We start from the raw sequence: 20,130 nt of genomic DNA, 5'->3' as shown, positions 1-20,130 counted from the left end.
CTCGTCTTGGCTGGGAGGCCTGTATGTTAGAAGGTGTTGACCGTGCACGGGGTCCAGCGTTCGATTCCCAGCGGGGTCAGGGAGTTTTCCTGCCTCGTCGTGACTAGGTGTTGTGTCGTCATCATCATCATTCATCCCCATTACGGTCGGAGGAAGGCAATGGCAAACCACCTCCACTAGGACCTTGCCTAGTACAGCGGTGCGGGTCTCCCGCATCGTCCCCTGCGCTCCTCGGAGTATGGGACCTCACCATCATCATCATTACAGACGACTGATGATGCTTTATTTTAATAAAACGAAACGCATTTGGTGACAAAAATACGCATTTTGTTCTAGTTGCAAAAACAGATTTAAAATATGTTTAATAATTTAAGAAATAATCATAGAAAGGTGTAGGTCTCTTGAAAGAGACGTAAAAGAGGAGGTGAGGATGAGTTGTATAAAACAAGACTATTGTGAGCGTCAGTAAAATGTTCACTACTGTAGGCTATTGCCCATAACGGTAATACGTCCGTTATTTTACAGGTATAACAGGTTAATGTACTTTACAAAGGCCCAAACAGCTGGTGACTGTCACAATTTTCTTGCTAGCATCGTCTATACTTTCTCTGAAAGATATAAGCTACTTCCAAAGTGCGAAAATTTACTGCACATAATAAAATGCCTATAAACCACCGCAACGTGCGACGCACCTGCAGTGAGACACAGTCGCAACTCCCGAAATCCGTCATCCGTGGCCTCTGACATGTCGAGCATGCACAGCAGTACTGGATTTGAGGATGAATCACGAAAATCCGCCGATTTGCCCCCACACACGAGTGGATCCAACCTGCAGGCAAATCGGAGAGACTAAATCTGATGAGCGGGGACTACACGTCCATGGGAAACTACGGGCCTCAGATCAGCAGGTCAGATCCGTCAGAGACACCCACTGAACTGGCCTGTAGTTCTGGACCATCACGGAAATCTGCTCTTGTGTGGCCGTGTGTGATACGGGGTCCAGGGATACATTTTCAGAAATTGTATAACACAGCGTGATGAACACCTGCTGTCGTGCGAAGTCTCAGTTTTTACAAGCAATGCCATCCGACCATAACACATTTCAAAGGAATCTTGTATTGTGCCGATGAGTTGCCTTCCAAGGACACTGGGCCAGAGGAAGTCAATGACGGATAAAGATATCGGCATTCCGTGAGAAATGACAGACGTGCAAAATGGGCAGTAATTCTTTTCTCTTTGTAAAGCGACGAGCCGACTTCTCGCTTCATTTCTCGCAAGGTGAATAACATCTGCCCTAAAATGTTGTGTGAGTATTCCTCATTGATTAATCCAAAAAACAGCAGAGCATAAGAAGTTACGACGCCAGTTTCCGGGAAATGCAGACATGAGACGAGCATATTAGCTGAAGTAGAAAATGTAGCTGAGGACTAGGACAGTAACTCAAAACTGTTTAAGAACCGTAGACATGGGTGACGATTTGTTAATGGTTAAAACGGTTCAAATGGCTCTGAGCACTATGGGACTCAACTTCTGAGGTCATTAGTTCCCTAGAACTTAGAACTAGTTAAACCTAACTAACCTAAGGACATTACACACATCTGTGCCCGAGGCAGGATTCGAACCTGCGACCGTAGCGGTCTCGCGGTTCCAGACTGCAGCGCCTAGAACCGCACGGCCACTTCGGCCGGCGATTGGTTAATGTTGTAAACCTTTGGCTAGGAGAGGAAATAGTTGTCTTGTTAGCGAAAATACCATTGGGTAGCATTTTACAGAGTCTTTTTCATTGGTGCTTGAGAATTGAGTGGACTAATAGATAGGAGAAAGAACTTGGTGTTAGTGGGAAAGAAACTTTGGTTTAGGAAACGGTGGAGAGCACTTCTTCTGGGGACTGTGAGTTGAACACTTAGACTCGGGATATGAGAGAGAAGACATTTTGTCTAGATATCCGATAAATAGGTCAGGTGTCCACTACACACAAGAGGTGGCTGTGTGCCGTGAACTGAGTGGATTTTTAGGTTAGACGGTCTCGGGAAAGATCAAAAAGGCCTCCAGTCTCAAAGGGTACAGGGCAAAGAAACGACGAGAATCGACCAAGCAACAGTCGGTATTATAGTTGCAAATTGTCGTAGCTGTGTTGGAAAAGTACCAGAGCTTCAAGAGCTGATAGAAAGCGCTGAAGCTGAAATCTTTATAGGAACAGAAAGCTGGCTAAAGCCGGAGATAAATTCTGCCGAAATTTTTTCAGAGGCGCAAACCGTGTGCAGAAAGGATAGATTAAATAAAGTAGGTGGTGGTGTGTTTGTGTCTGTTGGCAGTAGTTTATCTTGTAGTGAAGTTGAAATAGATAGCTCCTGCGAATTACTATGGACAGAGGCTATACTCAACAGCCATACCAAAATAATAATTTTCTTGATTCAATAATTTACCAACAGCCGTATGTATTGTAGAAATTTATTTTATAAACTTCTTATGTGCTACCTGTTTTGGCATTACGTTCATGCCATCTTCAGGCCTCACATGTCATAGTCGTAAAATCGCTATACACGGAAGGAGCCATATAACTGGATCCGTGAATCAAATCGTTATGCATTAGGAACTCCCGTACCTCCATGTACTACGGCTACAGTGAGTCAACCATTACCATGATCAAAAGTATCATTAATGTCAATACTAAAATTAAGTCTACAACCACAGAAAACACAAGGTCCGTCGACAAGAGCGTGGGCTGCAACACTCTTCACAGGAATACGGTTCTTCTTGTCCCCAGATGTTGTGGCGAACTCGATGTTCTCGATGGTTTTGTAAACTGTCTGTTTAGAACGACGACGAATTCTCCTGTATGGCATCGTGGCGGCGATACAGACACAAAAATGGTTCAAATGGCTCTGAGCACAATGGGACTTAACATCTATAGTCATCAGTCCCCTAGAACTTAGAACTACTTAAACCGAACTAACCTAAGGACATCACACCACACCCAGTCATCACGAGGCAGAGATACAGACACAGACACGTTCGGATGATAGATGTTATTGTGTGTTAAAATATCTGCTGTAGTCTGTTTCCTGAATACTTTGAAGAAATTATGGATAAAATCGACGTTTTCACTGTATCTCAACGCCTCCCACGAGGAAGAAGACTCCCATTTAAAACTAGAGCTATTTTCAGCTGTTGTGAGTAAATTATTAACGCCTCTCAAAATGACGTCAGCTGAAATTTGATTCCTCAGTTTTTAGAAATCATTATCATGACGTTATTTTCTCTCGGAAATTTCGTTAATAGTGTAAATTACGACTGAATTTTTAAGCGACACAGAATGAAATTGATAGGGAAATTATCTATACACTGGTGGACTGGTGGGTTCAAAAAAATGGTTCAAATGGCTTTGAGCACTATGGGACTTGACATCTATGGTCATCAGTCCCCTAGAACTTAGAACTACTTAAACCTAACTAATCTAAGGACGTCACACAACGCCCAGTCATCACGAGCCGGAGAAAATCCCTGACCCCACCGGGAATCGAACCCGGAAACCCGAGCGCGGGAAGCTAGAACGCTACCGCACGACCACGAGCTAGACTGGTGTGTCATTCATTATTAAACGGTCGTGTATCTGTTAATTTATTGACTGATGACTAATTCCTACTTGACTTTTCCTTTGTTTGCAGACTTGTGCGGCTGTCCTTGCGCTTCTCGACAGGAGGTGGTTCTGACGAGGTCTTATACATTACATTGTATTCAAAGTAATGGAGGCAATATAGTTGCAAAATAGGGCGAGCTATTTCTGTTTCATCGAGTAAGAAGTACGATTTTTGAGGGAAACATTTCTAATTTAAAGCACATAACGTTTATGTAGCTGACTCACAAAAAATGACAAACGTTTCTTGCCCAAAGTGTGAACTGCGTGAGCATTTCGCTTCACGGACTCGACCTTCTCGTATTTTTTTATGTTTTTCATCTGAAATTTCGTTTACGGTGGAAGGTACGTTTCTCCTTTGCCTGCAATTCGCAGTGAGTACAGTCCTTCAAATATTGTGATATCTGCCAACTCAAATTATTATTTCTATTTACCCAATAGCCGGATGGTGTGGCCGAGCGGTTCTAGGCGCTTCAGTATGGACCCACGCGACCGCTACGGTCGCAGGTTCGAATCCCGCCTCGGGCATGGATGTGTGTGATGTCCTTAGGTTTGTTAGGTTTAAGTAGTTCTAAGTTCTAGGGGACTGATGACCTGAGATGTTAAGTCCCACAGTGCTCAGAGCCATTTTACCCAATATAACAACTACAGCAAAAATTTGATATGCACTTTTTTATATGAAAACGCTTATATTCATATTCAGCTTTAAACTGTAGTTTCGTTGTTGAGTAGTGTGTAAAGGTAGACACTGCATCAGTGAAAGTGAAGTAAATTCACCACGTTGTCGGTGAGAAGAACTCTCTTCCATCAAGGACTCACTGCTGAAAACTATCGTTAACCAGGTTTCAGGAACACGGGTTCACAAAAAGAGGGCAGATAAATCAACGCTCGCCATCTGAATAACATCTAAAGGCATCTGCCCATTGCCTGTCTACTATGAATAATATGCAAATTTTGCATTATGCCCCTAAGGGACAGAAACTCAACTTGCTTGAGGAATTAGATATCGCTGAACGCACGTTTTTTTTTTTTTTTGCGTTGATGGCCACCTCAGTGATCAGCTTATCGGAAAAAATCAAACATTTTTTAATATAATGATGTTTCTTTTTAAAGAAGTTTATCCTTATTGATGTGGAGTGTGCTGGTACCTCCTTTGTTATTTCTTTGACATCCTTAGCTTTAAGAGTAACTTTAATTATTGTTTGTATATTCATGGCGGCCTTTTCGTAATGTATAATCATTTCATCGGACAGATGCCATTTAACTTTACTCTTATTTTTAGGACTGTCATTTTAGAAATTATGTACACTGTGATTTACAAGGCTATCTGTGTTCTGTATGTGAGTACGGTCCTGCGCAATGCTTAATGTAATACACTAGCCAACGACATATGTTTGATTTACTGTACTACTTGCACTCGAGGCACAATTACCATACTTCTCCGCGTTTTTTGTTTGTCAGCGTGGCCGCTCATGCATGTTGTGCTCCCTCTCCACGAAGCTCTGCTATGCATCTGTTCCTAACTTGGAAATTTGTGGTAAGGTCTTATGCGACCAAACTGCTGAGGTCATCGGTCTTTAAGCCTACACACTTCTTAATCTAAGTTAAACTAACTTACGCTATGGACAACATACACACCCATGCCCGAGGGAGGACTCGGACCTCCGACGGCGGATGCCGCACGGACCGTGATAAGGCGTCTAAGACCGAGCGGTTAACCCCGTGCGGCTGTTCCTAACTAGTTCGGCATCCGTTACGCATGGCAACGAATGAGCAACCCAGTTGACAGACATTGGGGATTTCCAACTTTTTGATTTTCCAGTTGCATTTGCCGATATACTCGCATCATGCAATCATTTTACGGGGCCGGCCGTTGTGGCCGAGCGGTTCTAGGCGCTGCAGTCTGGAACCGTGCGACCACTACGTCGCAGGTTCGAATCCTGCCTCGGGCGTGGATGTGTGTGATGTCCTTAGGTTAGTTAGGTTCAAGCAGTTCTAAGTTCCAGGGCACTGATGACCTCAGATGTTAAGTCCCATAGTGCTCAGAGGAATTTTTTGTTAAGTCCCATAGTGCTGAGAGCCATTTTCATTTTACGGACGGCGTGCGCCGTGATTAGTTTGTATAATCAGAAGATGCCTACTACAGGCGAAACGCGTCATTGAGATTTAGAAATATAAAACCCCTCAACCAAAACTGTATATTTATCTCAAATTTTACACAGGGTTGCTCTATACCCGAGATGATGGAGAGGATGGAATTTTCTTAAATAGTTCCTCATTACGTTGTCATCCTTTGATACACTGGAAATGCTATGATCAGTTTATTAGTTGCGAATTAATTCTATAATGTCACTGCAGTCTCTGCTGTCAGTCTTAAGTTATGATAAGTTAACTGTTTCTCAAGCGAATGTGTTGTCTTCAGAATTTTTAGAAATTAATCTATCCGCTATTGTTATTAATAGGTGTCAATAACGTCGATGGAAGCCTTATAACCTAAATAAGGTGTAAATTATACAAAAACTGAAGTCAGTCCACAACTACCGCAGGAAAATTGGTGTTTAATTACTTGGGGTGTTCAGAAAAGTTTGGCACGACAATTCTTTTGGGTTCACAGGAACCCCTTACTGAACAAACGAATACAGATTATATTACAAATATTCCTTGCCAATATCTGTGCACTTTTCCCATCGCTCTATCAGATTATGTATTGTGTAGCAAACCATTCTTTGGGTGGGGGGGGGGGGGGGGAGTATCCCGGCGCCACTGGTCGACAATTGCACGAAATTCGTCGTTGTAGGTTAACTTCTTACCCCCGTATGACCTTTCCCATTGCATCGAATAGGGCAAAGTCGCTAGGAGACAGACCCTACGTATATAGAGGGTGTGACAGCGCAGTAAACTGTAGTTTCACGCACTGTGGCAATGGTCTGGCGACTGGCATGAGGCCGCGCATTGTCGTGTTGAAGTGCAGTGCCGATCACTGTTGTGAGACCTATCCGGAGGGAGTCGGTCCGTCAGCAGTACCCCTTCTTAATCCCAGAACACAGTTGCCATTTGTTTCTGCACAGCCGGCCGCTGTGGTCGAGCTGTTCTAGACGCTTCAGTCCGAAACCGCGCTGCTGCTGCGGTGGCACGTTCGAATCCTGCCTCGGGCATGGGTGTGTGTGATGTCCTAATGTTAGTTAGGTTTAAGTAGTTCTAAGTTTAGAAGACTGACGACCTCAGATGTTAAGTCCCAAAGTGCTTACAGCCATTTGAACCATTTTGTTTCTGCACAAATGGAGTCTCGTGGAAGAACCGTGACTCGTCGATAGTGATCATACGCTCAAATAATTCTGCTGGGTCTGCACTACATTGTTACACCAACTTTTGGTATATTGCCGCACTCTTCTGTTTCTGCGCCATGGTGAGGAATTGGGGCTCTAACTGTGCACACACCTTCTTCATCTTCAAATCGTCGTTGGTGATGGTGTTCAGGGTTCTCCGTGGAAGACCTTTTGCCTAACGTAGTTCATCAAATGTGATTCGAATATGCCCCATTATCAAGTCATTGACGTGATGGGCATTGTTTGATTTGCGCGCAGGTGCTGGGTGCCCAGTGCTTTTGCGTTTTTCTGCAGTCCTGCCACCTCTGAACACTAATACCCATCGAAACACGGATCTGCCACCTGGTGCTGTTTCCCCATATATGGCTACCAACCCCTTATGGATGTGTAAAGCAGGTTCTCTTTCCTCTAGAGAAACCACATTGTCCACCCCTACCCATGTTTGTCTGCTTCCATTTTGTCCTATCGATGCCACCAGCGTAATCGCAAGCTGGAACAAGTACTGCTGCAGAGCGCAACCTATGGGAAGCAGCATCAGCATCTGGAGGAGATTAGTGTTTAACGACCCGTCGACAAACGGGTCATTTAGAGACGGAGCACAAGTTCGGATTAGTGAAAGATGGGAAGGACATCGGCTGCACCCTTTCAAAGGAATCATCCAGGCATTTTCCTCAAGCGATTTAGGGAAATCACGGAAAACCTAAATCAGTATGGTCAGACGAAGGTTTGAACCATCGTCCTCCGGAATGCGAGTCCAGTGTGCTAACTACTGTGCCACATCGCTGTGTTGGCGATAGACAGTCCTGTGCAGCTTATCTTCACACATAAATCGACACACATTTCAAACAGCTACTTTACAGGAGTTATAGAAAGTGTGCCAATCAATGCTGATTGAACTAAACATAAACAGCGTCAATTTACGTCTCTGTAGACGACAGGAGTAACATTGCGTCTTGCTTCCTTACAACGAAGAAGGGGTGTAAGGCTAGTCCGCGTCCGTAGTAGAATACTACACGTGCACCCTGGGTAACGCTAAATGAACTAGCACTAAAGGCAATCAGATAATCCAGATAATCCTGTGCTGGATCTCCTGGTAAACACATCATGAATGATACCGACCAAATGAACGATGAAGAATTGACTAGAGCAATCGGACCGTGCCTCCGAGTCTGCCACCTAAACATTGAAGGCATAAGCAGGAGCAAATGTGAATTTCTCCAGAGAGTTCTCACTCAGAACAAAATCGACGTAGTCGCGATACAAGAGACTCATGCGGAAAACATAAATCAGCTGGCCTCTAGAGGAAAAATCCCTGGATTCGAGATACTGGGAGCCACCTATCACCGCAATTACGGCGTGGCAACCTACATACGAAATAAGATAGAAAATGCTTCCCTGTGTAAGATATCTACAGACAACAACATACATGAAGTTGCTGTCAAAATTGGCGAGACCACTATAGTTAACATCTACAAGCCTCCCGGCTGTCCATGGCCTCCAGAAGTACTCCAAGAACATCCCCACCCTGCTATCTACGTAGGAGACTTTAATAGTCACCATGAGAACTGGAAGTACGCACGAAACGACCAGAACGGTGAATCCCTGATGAGCTGGAGTGAGAAGACTAACACCCACCTGATTTTCGACGCCAAGGACCGCGGAACATTTCGATCAGCAGCATGGAGACGAGATTATAACCCTGATTTATGTTTTGTCACTAAAAACAAAAACAACCAACCGCTAGCCGTAACTCGTGAAGTCCTGTCTGATTTCCCACATAGCCAGCATCGCCCTGTTATCTTAAAAGTCGGAATTAACATCCCAATCATAAAATCCTTTCCTCGCCCACGATGGAATTTCCAGAAGGCAGACTGGGCCACCTTTGCAGAAAACCTTGACAAGTGTCTAGGTTGGATACCCCCGACTAGGGACAACTATGACAGATTTGTGGGAGCAGTCATCGCCACGGCTAAGAGGAATATACCCAGAGGCTACCGGAAAGAGTACATCCCTGGCTGGAATGAGAGATGCGAAGACCTGTATCGGGAATTTACCGAAACCAACAACCAAGAAATCGCGGACGAACTGTTGCACAGCTTAGACGCAGCTCGACGGGAAAAATGGATGGACACCGTGGAGAATCTAGATTTCACTAAATCCAGTAGGCAAGCATGGACCCTACTCTGTAACCTGGGAGGCAGTAAACGTAAAATAAAAGACACCCACCCGATAACCCCTAACAATGTGGCCGCACACATAGTTAGAACCTCAAGAGCACCAAGGGACAGAACACACACCACGACCGTCAAACGTGAATTAAGATCCTTAAAACAAAGGGCATCGCCTACCTCCGAATTTTCCCAGCCTATCACAGCGGAAGAAGTTGGAGCAGCCTTGTCAAAAATCAAAAGTGGCAAGGCTCCCGGCTTCGATGGCATCCACCCGGAATTCCTACTTCACTGTGCAAAATATACTAGAACATGGGTCGCAAACTTCTTAACAGATATTTTAGAATTGGGTAATATCCCACACCAGCTTAAACGAGCAAAGATTATAGCGATACTAAAGCCAGGCAAATCTAATGACATGCCCCAAAACTACCGCCCTATCGCTCTGCTGAACTGTGTCTATAAGCTGTTGGAACGTATCATCTACAATAGAATAAGCGGAAAAATTCTTGAAGTGGTACCGATTGAACAGGCAGGTTTTCGACCCAACCGCAGTTGCACCGACCAGATCCTCTCCCTAGCAACTCATATAGAGGCGAGCTTTCAGAAAAACTCGAAACATCAGTAGCCTTTATTGACCTATCAGCCGCTTATGATACCGTTTGGCGACAAGGCCTGATATTTAAGTTGCTGCGGGTCATACCATGTAATAAGCTGGCCAACCTCATTGATAACATGCTCACAGATAGAAGTTTCAGAGTCATAATGGGCGACTTAAAAAGTGACCAAATGAAGCTCAACAATGGTTTACCACAAGACTCCGTTCTGGCGCCATTGATGTTTAACCTCTATATATCTGACTTACCTGAAACCACTTCTCAAAAATTCGGATACGCCGACGACTGGGCAATAGCTGCAAGAGGCAGATCAATGGAGGCAACGGAAAACACATTAACTGCGGATCTAACAAAGCTGGGAGATTACTTCCGAAGGTGGAGATTACTGCCAAACGCGACAAAAACGGAGGTGACATGCTTTCACCTCGACAATGCCCAAGCAAAAAGAAAGCTCAACGTTCGTTTCGAAAACAGGCAGCTAAACCATAATAATTACCTCAGATATCTAGGCGTCACCCTTGACAGAACCCTAACATTCAAGGAACACCTACGTAATACAGCCGCAAAAACTAAAACTCGAAATAATATCATACAGAAGCTATGTGGGACCACGTGGGGCTCTTCCGCGGCTGTACTGAGATCTTCGGCTCTGGGACTTGTCTACACAACAGCAGAATATGCCGCACCGGTATGGCTAAACAGTAAACACACAGGCTTGATCGATGCTCAACTAAACTACACAATGAGGATGATATCAGGAACAATAAAGCCAACGCCTTTACACTGGGTACCTATACTGAGCAACATTCCCCCACCGGACCTGCGCAGAGAGAACGCTCTCTTACGCGAGTATGGAAAAGTGCTGAACAACGAGAAACTGTCAATCCATAAGGATGTTCCTGCCCTGGAGATGAACAGATTGCGCTCAAGACACCCCTCTTTAAAAAAGGCAAAAAATACGCATCCTCTCAACCCGGATTATGGCAACCTCTGGAAAATGCGGTGGAGAGAATCTGTGCCCCAAAACCTGCAGAATATGCCATGCATCAATGTCCAACCACCAGGATTCAATTTGCCAAGGAAAACTTGGACGACCCTGAATCGAATTCGGACAAATAACGGCAGATGTGCAGACAGTCTCCACAGGTGGGGGTAAAATCACCACCCCGAGATGTGACTGCGGTGCGGACCGGCAGACGATTCGTCACATCATGGAAGATTGCCCTCTGAGACGTTTTGCAGGAGACCCCAATGAGTTTCTGACCGCGACTGAAAGTGCAATAGACTATGTCACAAATCTGGATGTTTGTTTGTGAACTTTTGTTTGTTATATACACTATTTTTAAACACTTTTATATCTACAACTATATGTTACACACTGTGACTACTCTTTAGTTCTGTGTCTTATGATTTTTATGTCTTTTCTATATGATGTGTTATATGCCATAAGCTAAATAAATAAAAACAACGAAGAACTCATCAGTGAGCTCTACGACAGTTTTAGAGAAGATAACTACTTTGGTGAGCAAAACTTAAGGACTAATGTAACTTCCGCATGATGTGTCACTGCCAAGTAACATAGTTCGATGAAACTGGAAGTATACATAGATTTAGCCGTGAGGTCTAACGCACGGCATTCCGGATTGGGATGGAGCGCCTGGTCCCCGGCACGAATCCGCTCGGCGGACTTGTGTATAGGTCCGGTGAGCCGGGCGGTCTGTGGATGGTTTTTAGGCGGTTTTCCATGTGCCTCGGCGAATGCGGGCTGGTTCCCCTTATTCTGCCTCAGCTACACTATGTCGGCGATTGCTGCGGAGACAAGTTCTCCAAGTACGCGTACACCACCATTGCTCTACCACGCAAACATAGGGGTTACACTCGTCTGGTGTGAGATGTTTCCTGGGGGGTCCACCGGGGGCCGAACCCCACAATAACTCTGAATGAGTGGTTCGGTGTGGGGCGGCGGAGGGATGAAGTGGACTGTGGTAGTCGTCGTGGAGTTGTGGACCACTGCGGCTGCGGCGCGGACGGAGCTTCTCCTTCGTTTCTAGGCCTCCGGTTAACATACAGTACAATACAATACATAGAAAGAACTGCTGTAGTGTAGTATAGTATAGTATAGTATAGTACAGTATGGAAGGTAACTGAAAGAAATACGCAATGTGACGAGGAGTAATTCCACAGACGTCACTGCGATGTATGATGGTCCCCTGGGCATTACCAACGGAAGGACATGCTTCTTAATAATGCTCCTATTCTGGCCATAAGGTTGGTAACGGGTTCTTGTGATAGGGCCTTCCATTCCCCCACCAGCTCCACTGAGAAGTGCTGGAGGTGGTTGTTGCACGTAGAAATGCTACAGTAGGTCTTTCCAACGCGTCCTACACGTGCCCGATGGTATTCAGATCGAGAGAACGGCCAGACCAGGCCATTCGCCGAATATCGTCTCTTTCCACGAGCTCCCCTACCTGCGCAGTTCGATACGATCGCGCATTGTAATCCATGAAAATGAAGTCAGTGCCGAATGCCACCTAAAAAGTGACACGTGGGAAAGAAATAGGCTCTGAGCACTATGGGACTGAACATCTTAGGTCATAAGTCCCCTAGAACTTAGAACTACTTAAACCTAACTAACCTAAGGACATCACACACACCCATGCCCGAGGCAGGATTCGAACCTGCGACCGTAGCAGTCCCGCGGTTCCGGACTGCAGCGCCAGAACCGCTAGACCACCGCGGCCGGCGGAAAGAAATACATTGTAATAATAATGTGGATCAGTGAATGTACCGTGCTCAAAGATTTGAAAATCAGTATGCAGATGCAACACTATGCTTCCGCACAACATACCATCTGGGTCACCAAAACAATCAAGTTCAGCAGTGTTCCTGGGTGCATTACGCGTTCCCATCTCTCTCTGTATGAAGGTACTTGATGCACCCAGCACCACGCCGCAGAGCACACATGACCGTCCGTGGTGATCACACGCCCCATTAAGAACCATTCCGCGCAGTTTGTAATGTCCAGGGGACTATCAAGAATCGCGGTGATTTCAGTGTAATTATTGTCTTTAAATGAAAGTGTCATTTCTGTTCTTTTCATTGCGTATTTCCTTTAGTTACCTTCTGTACTATAATCTAGCAGTACTTTCCATGTATGGTTCAAGTTTCTTCGAGCTATGTTTTTTGGCAGTGACAAATTCGTAGCCGGCCGCTGTGGCTGAGCGGTTCTAGGCGCTTCAGTCTGGAACCGCGCGACCGCTACGGTCGCAGGTTCGAATCCTGCCTTGGGTATGGATGTGTGTGACGTCCTTAGGTTAGTTTGGTTTAAGTAGTTCAAAGTTCTAGGGGACTGATGACCTCAGATGTTAAGTCCCATAGTGCTCAGAGCCATTTGAACCACTTGAATTCTCGGTTCAAAAGGGAACGCATAAATGACGACAAGCGAAGGTTAGTAGGATTCGTGCGTCTATAAAAAGATATAAGCGCGAAGCATACAACAACTACCACTCTTACACCTTAGCAAAAGATCTGGCAGAGAATCCGAGAAAATTCTGTTCGTATATAAACCATTGCAGGCTGTTAACGAAGGTGGAATAAGTTCACAGATACGTGAGTGGTTCGAAGACTTCTTAAATAATAGAACCCAGTATGTTGTCCTCGACGACGAGTCTTCATCAGAGAAAAGGGTTCCGTCAGGTGTGCCCCAGGGATGTCTGATAGGACCGCTGTTGTTTTCTATAATGATTAGTTTTTTTAATGACGCCGTGGTGTGCGGTAAGTAACTATATGAAGGTACAAGACGGCTTAGACAAAATATTCAGTTAGTGTGGTGAATGGCGGATAGCCCTAAATTCGGAAAAATGTAAGTAAATGCGGATTAGTAGGAAGATCACACTTGTTCTGTACAGATACGCTATCACTGGTATGCTGCTCGACACAGTCAAGTCGTTTAAATATCTGGGCAGAATGTTGCAAAATGATTTAAAGTGGAAGGAGCATGTGAGGGCTGTGGTAGGGAAGGTGAACGGTCGACTTCGGTTTGTTGGGAGAATTTTAGGAGGGAGTAGTTCACCTGTAAAGGAGACCTCATATAGGACGCTGGTGCGACCTATTCTTGAGCACTGCCAGAGTTTTTGAGATCCGTACCATATCGGATTGAGGCAGGACATCGAGGCAATTCAGAGGCGGGCTTCAAGATTTGTTACCGGTAGGTTCGAACAACACGTAAGTGTTACGGAGATGCTTCGAACGATTCTACTGCCGTCAACATAAATTGCGCGTAAGGACCACGAAGATAAGATACGAGACATTTGGGCTCATACGGAGGCATACAGACAGTCGCTTTTGCCCCGCTCTGTTTGCGAGTGAAACAGGAAAGCAAATGATAAGTATTGTACAGGGTATCCTCCGCTACGCACCGTACGGTGGCTTGGGGAGTAGCCATGTAGATGTCGATGTAGGTGTATATGTAGAATATAACAGAATGAAAAGTAATGGCTACAAGTTTTGGAAAGCTGTCAATGGCTGTGAGAGCGTTGTATTGGCCCTGTGTCCTTCCGTACTCTATCCAATGACGCCTTAGGCTGAGGGAAACACGGCGTTAGTCGGCCTTGTGCGAGCGTCATGTCGTGATCGCAGTGTTTACTTTTTTCTGTATCTTATGACAGGAGTCAGTCATCATCTAAGCCTATGCTCTCTCGTCCTCCTCTTCCTTCCAATCATTTCTGGTTCTGGTCATCAGCTTCTTATCCAATGGCTGCTTGAAAAAAAAGTAAAAGTCATCATTTCCATGAGGCTACTAATAGAGAGCTCGAGCCACGTGGAAACGTTGACTCCTCACATGCTTTGGCGCAGCCATCGGGTAAGAAGAAATTATGGGCTACTGATAATGACTACTCTGTCGGTACCGTTATATCCATTAAATAGGTGATGTGAGCATTTGACAGAATTAACCTTGATAGTAAAAAATTATGTGCTCGCTGACGTTCGTTGCCATTAACGTGGAAAATATGAACATCTTACATTATAATTGAAACTCCTGCACTCTGCCCTAAAACCTAGGCAAATTAGAGAATTACAGCTCTGCTACACGCCTGTGGACTGCGTATACATTGGATTAACATTTTTGTTCCATTTTGTTTTTGATTTTCCTCTGGAACTGTGTGTCAATTAAGCTATATCACTGTTTCTGAATAGGGTGAACAATGGTCTGTAGCTAACAACCCAGTTTTAGAAGACAAGCTTCCTGAAAGAATAGCTCGAAATTTACAAACAGAGAACTTACACTACTTCACGACGAGTAACTTGAACAGATCATGTACGTGCATTTCCGTATATTATGGATTTTGTATTAGTCAGTTATTCGTATGGATCAGTTAGTTGTTTTACTTTCCTATATATTGACTTTACATATAAATTTACAGACCTCCAGCATGCTGCAAGTGAAATACGCCAGCAACTTTTCCTTTACTGAAATAAATAGTTGGAATTCCGTCGAATGCCGCATTAAGAAGTATCCTTTATTTATTGGTGGTGTCTAGCTTAGGACATTATGTCCATTTTTAAACCATCCGTTTTCGTAAGTAATTAAAATACAGTCAAATACCCATGCTTGTAAAAAAGCCGCAACAGATAATCTAGAATGTTAATCAAGATAGTTCAACACACAATAAGCAAACCACGCTCAACAATTCAGAGAGCCCTCTGTACTATCAGAAACTAGTCACCACCACCGAGCGAGGTGGCGCAGTGGTAGCACACTGAACTCGCATTCGGGAAGACGACGGTTCAATCCCGCGTCCGGCCATCTTGATTTAGGTTTTCCGTGATTTCCCTAAATCGCTCCAGGCATCTGCTGGGATGGTTCCTTTGAAAGGGCACGGCCGACTTCCTTCCCCATCCTTCCCTAATCCGATGAGACCGATGACCTCACTGTTTGGTCTCTTCCCCAAAACATTCCAATCCTAGTCACCACCAATAAATGAAAGACACTTCTTAATTTGACTTTCTACGTAATTCCAGCCATTTATTTCAGTTATGTATAAATAGTAAAATATACGTAAAATACGTAATATAAAAAACTAACAAGCAAAAAATTTTGTAGCTGAATATCTAGGATGTTTGATTGGGTCCTTCAAGACGCTTCCGTAGCAAATATGCTTCAGTCAGATGTTGCGTAGTTTGCACAGCAACCCCACAGTTGCAAAGCAGGGTATCTTTGAACTGTGTTCATGGAAACAGGCGTCTTCCATGTCCTGTACGGAATCGATTCAGAGATGTCCGTAGTTTCCTGGGAAGGCCAAATCCATCCACACGTACTCGTCTGATAGGATCAGTAATAAGGTGATAATATGCTGAAGGAAACTTCTGCCAAACCATTTTCCATTGCAGGTGCATATTATATGCAAGAGGCGTATCTGGCGTTGGCCAGGATAGTTTTCTGGTTTTAAGTCTGCTGGGAAGTATGTTCTGTAGCGTAATGTAAAGAAGTGAGTTCTGATGAGTAGGACGCTTCTACAACTCTTTGACAGCTACTGTTCTCATCTAATTGATAGTGGTGCAATATTGCATGATAAAGGCAGCCATGGAAATGGTCTGGATTTATAATGCCATCAGTTATTCTCATTGCTTGATTTAGTTTAACATCAACAGTGTGTGCATGCGCACTGAGAACAATAATCTGCCACAGAGTAAACCAATGTCAGTGTAGCAGCTCGAAGAATATCTGCGTCTGTTATTTTCTAAATGGTCCTTAAAAAATATCTCTTGTATTTTGGGTATGGATTATGTTTAAGAGTAACATTTTCGCGATTCACCTCACGGTTATTAAGATGGTAAGCATGACCTCTGTTTTAGATGGTTTTGGCTTAGTTCAAATGGTTCAAATGGCTCTGAGCACTATGGAACTTAACTTCTAAGGTCATCAGTCCCCTAGAACTTAGAACTGCTTAAACCTAACTAACCTAAGGACATCACACACATCCATGCCCGAGGCAGGATTCGAACCTGCGACCGTAGCGGTTGCGTGGTACAAGACTGAAGCGCCTAGAACCGCTTGGCCACCCCGGCCGGCATTTGGCTGAGTTCTCTAGTTCTTGAAGTAATCACTTGTTATGTGTAAATATGTGGTCAAAGCTCCTTCATACTCTTCCAGGTTTCCTGCTTGTTACATCCCAGCAAATTGGATATTTTTAGCATTTGTGTTGGGCATATCACTGGGATGTTTCTTCAAAGGATACTAGAATCGCCTGTTCCCCAGCCTGCTATCCATTACATTTTGCATAGTATGATTTCTGCGAACGCAAGTAGCGGGCCGTAGTCCTGTAGAGTATCAAATGTGGGTGCAAGTTCAATAAATACTACTTCAGTCTTTAGTTTACGTTGGTAACCTGCTTCGATATAAGATATTAATGCCAATTTATGACTGCAGCGACTATGATTCTTTCGAAAACCGGCTTATTGGAGTGGAGTTACTTTGTCAGCTAATGGCTGGATTTGATTTAGCAGCATTCTTTCTAGTAGTTTAAAAACTCCACTAAGTAGTGATATACGTCTGTAATATTATCCCTCATTGCCACCTTTGCCAGGTTTTTTGGCAGCTATTATTGTTGCAGTCGTAATTTTGGTGGAAATTTTCCAGTAATCAAAATCAACTCATACGATATAATCAACACTAAATAGCCTTCGGCTTCGCGTTTTTCATCAATTCTGGATACATTTCATCTAAACCAGCCGCTTCGTTTATGCGCACTCGAGCAAAGCCTTCCTCCAGCTCATCAGTTGCGAACTCACGCGAGAGCCGTGGATGGGGAACAAGCTGAGTCCGTTTGATTTGTACATTTCTTTATGCTGTGGTCATTCAGAGCGCGAAGAAGCTCATCTGCCATTTTAATTGAACGTATAAGTTGATATTCCTCGTAGAGGACCATCCTGGGATAAACTGTTTCCTGCGTCCTCTGGGTATCCTCCGTTTTGCTACTTCTTTGACAGCTTTAGTAAGTCTGTCAGAGTTCTTAATTTTCACGGGAATGAATTCAACAGTCTCGTCGAGTTTACAAGCGTATTGTCGATAGTTCGCTTTTTAAAATTCGAACGAGCTTTAGGAGTTGATCTCACTAGAGGTATCTTGATGTCCCTTTGTTTGCTGTGCGAGAAAAGTCTGTTATTTTCCTATTTGCCTGTTATTTCCATCAACATGATTGGTAGTGATAAAATGTAAGGCAGGTGATGTGTCTTTCTGCCACCTTGCTGATTCGAATGTTCCTTTGTCCTTTGCGATAAAAACCAGATTCAAGGAAAACCAGTAATGTAAGATGTTCATATTTATATCATTATCTTTATATACCCAGGCATGCTGGTGGCTGTTAAAGTCTAGAGAATAGATGGCTGGATCAGTGAAATGTCTGATCCGATGTGTTGACCAGACTACCACTAACATTTTGTAGATGTTGATAATAGTAGTTTAATATTTCATTGTTGCCAAGATAAAAATATTGCTTGTAGAGTCCTTGGAAACCACTCTTCAATACGACATGTCCATCCTAACCAGCGTTGGTATTCCATACACATGATGTTCACTGTGAAGCTCTCTGTCTGTTATGTGTATTTCTTGCAGAGTAATTACGTCCACATTGTTCTCACAACACAGACGTGAAAGATATTCGCATTTGCTTTAGAGATTCCTTCGATATTCAGCCACAAATCGTCAGATATGTACCTATTGTCAAATCATTGTGGTCTTTAGGATGACCTTTCGAATTTAACGTTGTAGTAATCCTGTTTGTTGTGTTGAAGCACCAGTTGGAAGGATTAGCCAGTGAGTCACTGTTACAAGGGAGACACCAGAGTCTGAATATGATATTTAATACGCTCTTCTGGGAGACTGTCTCCTTGTCCCCTTGGCAATGAGAATTTTGTGTAAATGCGAGTTTCAAAGTAGACGTTACACTTATGTACGAATTCCAACTACGACAATACTGAGAAAATTCGATAAACTGTATATTAGGGCTCAGCATTCATAATAAAACTTCTATATTCAACTTGAAAAGATATACAGGAATTTAACTGACCCATTATACAGTTCGCCTTCTGGCCACTCATTCTTAGAAATTCTTTAATGCTTTGTTGTTGCAACTAAACTACTTAGCTTAATTAAACGTAACAAAAGAGGCTCCGTTTTTAGTGAAATGAATATAACGGAAAGAGAAGTGAACATTAAAAACTAAACAGTCAGTGTGGCTATAATGTCTCGACGAATAACTCGTTGCATAGTGACTTCGTAGCAAACAAACGAAAAGGTTAGAGGTTGCTGCTATTATAACGATTGTAAACACTAATCTCTTGACATTTAAAATACAGACGCATCATTACGCTCTGTTTCTTAAACTACGAGACAAGCAAATACGAGAAACCAGTCGCATTTGAGGTGCATAAACATCATCTCTGTTTTTGTGGATTGTACGTCCTCAGTAAAGCAGGCAAATTTACAGTCAGGCAACGAGTGGGTATTCTTAAATAAGAATAAATCTTCCAGCGTATATTGTGATTTAGAATAGTACCGTACTGTGCTCAGACTTCACATTACAAGACTCATACATAGTCACTTTTCAGTGCGTAATTCCAGAGAGAATCAGATCAAGGGAGTCAAGAACGATTAGGTGTTGCCTCAACTTGTTCCGCTCTTAACGGTACAGCTAGGAACGACGTCTAGCTGACACACACACACTTATATATATATATAAGACACATGTCCACATAACATATTTTCTTTCTTAGTGTGTGAGGAATGTTTCCTGAAAGTTTGGCCGTACCTTTTTGTAACACCCTGTATATATATATATATATATGTATATGTGTGTGTGTGTGTGTGTTTGTGTGTGTGTGTGTGTGCGTCTTCGCTTCCCCAACTATATATATATATATATATATATATATATATATATATGTATATGTGTGTGTGTGTGTGTTTGTGTGTGTGTGTGTGTGTGTGTGCGTCTTCGCTTCCCCAACTATATATATATATAGGGTGTTACAAAAAGGTACGGCCAAACTTTCAGGAAACATTCCTCACACACTAAGAAAGAAAATATGTTATGTGGACATGTGTCCGGAAACGCTTACTTTCCATGTTAGAGCTCATTTTATTACTTCTCTTCAAATCACGTTAATCATGGAATGGAAACACACAGCAACAGAACGTTCCAGCGTGACTTCAAACACTTTGTTACAGGAAATGTTCAAAATGTCCTCCGTTAGCGAGGATACATGCATCCACCCTCCGTCGCATGGAATCCCTGATGCGCTGATGCAGCCCTGGAGAATGGCGTATTGTATCACAGCCGTCCACAATACGAGCACGAAGAGTCTCTACATTTGGTACCGGG

This window comes from Schistocerca americana, chromosome X (assembly GCF_021461395.2).
Source record: "Schistocerca americana isolate TAMUIC-IGC-003095 chromosome X, iqSchAmer2.1, whole genome shotgun sequence".
NCBI classification, from domain to species: Eukaryota; Metazoa; Arthropoda; class Insecta; order Orthoptera; family Acrididae; genus Schistocerca; species Schistocerca americana.
This window is presented reverse-complemented; position numbering follows the sequence as displayed.